This window comes from Alligator sinensis, unplaced genomic scaffold, assembly GCF_000455745.1.
Source record: "Alligator sinensis unplaced genomic scaffold, ASM45574v1 scaffold37_1, whole genome shotgun sequence".
Classification (NCBI taxonomy): domain Eukaryota; kingdom Metazoa; phylum Chordata; order Crocodylia; family Alligatoridae; genus Alligator; species Alligator sinensis.
The window spans coordinates 511,362-516,705 of record NW_005841955.1 but is presented as its reverse complement, the minus strand read 5'-3'; positions in this window follow the sequence as shown (position 1 = coordinate 516,705).

Below are 5,344 nucleotides of genomic sequence, written 5' to 3'. Positions count from 1 at the left end.
TCCAGCTGGCGGGGCCCAAGCCAGTTAATCCGTCCGCAATTCGAAGCCGGCGGGGAAAGGGGTACGTCGGGGGTGCGCTCGGTGACGGGAAGAAAGATCGATAGGTGATCAGTCTATTGATCAGCAGCCGCAAGTCAGATAACTTCACAGACACTCTGCAGCGTGCTCAAAGCTCTTCGACTTGGGCGGAAGTCGCGCGGAATTTTAAACGGCCAGCGAGCCAGTTACTAGCCGCCACGTGGGAATAATTTAGCACTGGCCAATAACGGGGCACAAATTTGCATCCGAATAGAGGGAACTCTTTGCACCGTACATCTCTGTGCTTCAAAAAAGAAATGCATCCTGCAAAGGAAACTGCAAATTGGCGGGAACTCTCCTGCACGCAGGCTCTTAATTGCAGCAGAACACTCTGCCGTGCAAAGGAGCTCTCATGTGGCCAGGAAATTCCATAGTGCCGAGGCACAAAAAATCACTGGGTCATGACACTGTGTACAAGAGCCAATGGTGTGGAATGGGTTTAAAGAAGGACAGAGTTAAAGGGACCTTAGTTTACAGAATATAAGAACATAAAAACTGATGTTTACTGGGTCAGTCCATAGATCCATTTTGCCTGGTATCCTTTGTCACAGTGGAAAAGAGCGGATGCTGAAAGGGAGAGTGAAAAAGGCATGACCAGGGTTTTCCCCCCCTGTTCCCCTCTCACTTGCAGCCTCCAGAATTTAAGGTCTAGGAAGTTCTGATTCAGAGACTGTGACCCTAACTCCCATGAATGATCAAGACCAAGAAGAGAATTGTCTGATGGTAGTAGGTTTTGATTATTGTTTTGAGTTACAAATGAAGTCAAACTTCCAGAGGTATTTGGGAATTATAATGCATATATAGACTCTGTGCAGAGTAAGGTGGGAACTCCACCTACAGAGTTTGACGCCGCTTGGGAAATCTGTGAGCTGAAATGTCCTATTCCCAGTGTTGAAAGGACTCTTTTCATTGTGGTGACTTTTGAGAATGTTTAACTATTACCACTTACTTTTGTATGCTAATAAATTCTCTCAGGTGCTACATGCTATACAAACTTAAAATTCTTAAATTCAGTCCCTCCTTACAATCCACCAATTCCCTTCTAGGAGTTCACATGTCTGTGTAAGTGTATACACAAAGTTTGCTTTCCTGGAGGAAGAACAGATTCAACATATGGAAGTGCTATTATCTTCAAATAGTGCCATGGTCTCAGAGGAGAGTTCTCACCTACCAAAGTATGAGATATCTCAGGTAGAACAAGACCCAAAACAAACAAATATCATTTGGCTACTCTGAGCCAGGCATTTTACAAACAACCATATCTAACAGAAGGCAGGGTAGTGTGCTTTGTTCACCAAGCTGTTGGAATTTGATTGACCACATCAGTAATTCAGCTAAAATGCGTTTATTAAATCCAAAGTCCAGTAGCAGTTATACTTTAAACAAATTCTCCAAAATACTGCAAGAAAATACCAACTCCATGTTGGATAGTAATGTTACAATACTTCTTAATGATTGCACCCACACAGTTATTACACTTAGAAGAATTTAATCAGAATACCTACAACTGGACTAGCAAGGGAAGCTGCAGCAGATCAGTGCATGCTAGCAAAGATTTCCTTTTCTCTGACTCTTGTTATGCCCCTCCCCCCCGACCACCCAATTTATGCTCTCACTACATCGTCTTTTCCTGAGTTCTAGAAGCTAGTCAGAATTAGCCCCAGAATTAGCAGCACATGGCAGCTGCTACCATGACTGGGCAGTCCTCTTTAAGATCCCCTCTGCTTTCCACATATGGGCAAGTGGATAGAAAAGGTGCCCTAAACCTAGGCTTATATGGTCCTGGCTGGATAACCATAGCTAGTGGGATCATTCTCTCTGTGGTCAATAAATCATAAGAAGATAATTATTTTTGCAACATAGAATATTTGCATCTTGATGGATAACCAAGATAACACATGATCAGAAAGAAGAATTACAATTTTCTCCAGGGAACTAGTGTGGTACAACACTAGCATTGCATCTCTGAGATAATATGACCAGATGAGAGTCAGCTGACGGAAGAGACTGGAGGCTACACCTTCTTCTGGAAGGGAGAATTGCAGGACAAATGCATTTGCTTCATTATCTTTACCATCAAGGATTAGCTTGTGAGTCAACTTATGGAAGTCCCTGTGGGTATTGACAAATGTCTTATGACCCTCCATCTTAAGCTCAGCAACAACCAATACACCACCATCATCAGTGCATACACCTCAATGCTTGATGTTGATGATGATGTCAAAGAACAGTTATACTCCAACCCTGACCAAGTACTGTCTAATATTTGCAAAGAGGACAAAATCATTCTCTTCAGTGACTTCAATGCCAGAGTCAGATGTGACCTGGAACTCTGGAATGGCACCATTGAGAAGGAAGAAGTAGGGAAGACCACCTCCAATGGCAACCTTCTCCTGAGCAAATGCGCAGTCTTGTCCTCACAAACAGCAGCTTCAGCGAGAGTGACAAATATAAGATCACCTCAAGACACCCTTGCTCTAAGCACCTCCTGAATTATGTAATTGTTAGGGTCTGTCCATATCACATGAGCCATCACATAAGCCATCAAATGGATGTCCATATCACATGAGCCATGCAAGGAGCTGATAATTGCTGGACAGATCACTGCCTTGTCAGTTCCATTATGAACATCTGGCTTGCTCCAAAACACCCAAAACAGCCAAAAGTAATGTGAAGGACTCTCAGCACCCAGTCTCTTCAATACCCAAAGGTCTGTAAGGATCTCCAACAGTGTCTCCATGGAAAGCTCTCTGCCATGTCCACAAATGAAGGCAACATTGAGGAACTCTGGAAAGGATTTAAAATTGCCACCCATATGGCCTGTGCTGAATCCATTGGCTATACCACCTATTGACACCAAGACTGGTTCAATGATAGTGACCCTGATATCCAAGCTCTCCTTGACCAAAAGAGTAGGGCTTATTCTGCTTGGCAAGATGACACCTCATCTTAGCAAAAGAGGGAGACATATCAGTTCCTCAAAGCCAAAGCTCAAAGGCAGATCCAGAGAATCAAAAATCAGTGGTAGCACGATAAATTCAAAGAGATCCAGCTCTATGCTGACAAATATGACCTGCATAGCTCTTTTCAAGCAAAGAAGGCCTTCTATGGCCCATCTTCCCATGACCCTACTTTTGTGTGACTTCAGGGTGGCTCAACACTCTTCAGAGATGATTAATTTATCCAAGCTAGATGTAAAGGGCACTTTGAGGCACTCCTGAACCATACATACACTGTGGTAGATACCCCCACTTAAACCATCCCCCAGTACCCTGAAAGGGGATCCCTCACCAACTCTGCCATCATAGAAGAAATCTGGCATACCATTAAGGAGACCAAGAATAACAAGGGTACTGGACTGGATGGTATACCTGCTGAAATCTACAGGACTGGTAATGAGGAACTGGTACTGAGACTCCAAAAATTTATTCTATACTTTGAGTCCATCAGTTGCAAAGCCTTGTGGCAAGTACTTGCCAGGTTTCTATGTCCCGAAAGCTCCTGAGGCTTCTCCACAACTAGATGGCTGTAACTGTTCTATACAGTGGACCAGAGACAGATCCATTTGTCATCCAAACTGGAATCAAGCCAGGATGTGTTATTGTTTGGACTTTGTTCTCCATTTTTCTGGCAGTCATCCTGATTCTCACCTTCCTTCTGGAATTGATATTGAATAGTAAATGGACAGAGGGATGACTCTTTAATCTGGGACATTTTTGGTCAAAGACAGAAGTACTCAAAACAACCATCCTTGACCTTCAACTCTGACATCCTTGCGCACACTAGGAAAGCTTCCAGACTGTGCTGGATCTTTTTGGAGAATCTACAAGCTTCCAGTAATTTTTCATAACACCTATACATTATACAACATGCTTGGTTTACACCATTTCCTGAGGGGGACTGTGAGAATGAATCACTACTGTTGCCTTACCTGCCCTAGTCTGTGGGAGAAGCTACCTGAGGCACTGTAAGGGCCTAACTCAAGAAGGTAAGCGAAGTCTAAATATTCTTTGCTAGTTTGTGTATTAGGTCTTCTCAAGGAAGGGTTGTGCCTTCCCTTGGGTGAGTCATTTCACATTCTGGAGCACTAGGCTTCATTATAACAGCATGATTTAGTTCTCATAAATATTTGTCTTGGTATTTATTTCTTTCCAAACTGCCACTGTGATAACTCTTCTGCAACTGACCATAGCTCTTGGATTCCAAGAAAACTGTCACATCGTTGCCTGTTTAATCCATTCTCCTGCTGTGAAGAGGCATGTCATCAGATTACCCAGCTAACTTGGAACAGTGTTTTTCATGAGCTACACTAAGTAGTTTTGTTCCAGCTGTGAAACTTTGGCATAGATTCTGCCTGGGTTTTTCACATTTACAGGCTGCCATTTGCTTGGTAGCTTGCTCTCTGTTGGGGACCTGACAGCACACAAAAACCTGTCTCAGTTCACAATCTTGAAATCAATATTCAAGTCCTTATTCTCCCACTAAGCTAGAATACCCTCTAAAAATGTTTTTATTTAAATGTGCATATTCTTATTGTCCTTTTTTTAATAACGCTGATTGCATTTCACTTTAGGGCTAAAACATTAAGCAATGGCTAAATTCTGACTGATTACATTCAGTTTTGGCCTGGAAAATATAGTTTCATAGATTCATAGTTGGTAGGGTCGGAAGGGCCCTGAGCAGATCATCAAGTCCGCCCCCCTGCCATGGCAGGAAAAAGTACTGGGGTCAAACGACCCCAGCAAGGTGTTTGTTTAAACTCCTCTTAAAGACCCCCAGGGTAGGAGCCAGAACCACTTCGCTTGGAAGTTGGTTCCAGATTTCATAGATTTCATAGACATTAGGGCTGGAAGGGACCTCGGAAGATCATCGAGTCCAGCCCCCTGCCCAAAGGGCAGGAAGTCAGCTGGGTTCATAGGATCCCAGCGAGATGAGCATCCAGTTTGCTCTTGAAGGTGTTCAGTGTAGGCGCTTGAACCACCTCTGGTGGCAGGCTGTTCCAGACCTTCGGGGCTTGGACACTAAAGAAATTATGCCTTATGTCCAGCCTGAAATGGTCTTGTAGTAGTTTGTGACCATTCGACCTAGTCGTCATCCCTTGGGGCGCTCTGGTGAACAGACGTTCCCCCAGATACTGGTGGTCACCCCTGATAAACTTATAGGTGGCCATCAGATCACCCCTGAGCCTGTGCTTTTCCAGGCTAAAGAGCCCCAGGGCTCTCAGCCTGTCATCGTAGGGTCTGCTTCCCTGACCTCTGATCATGCG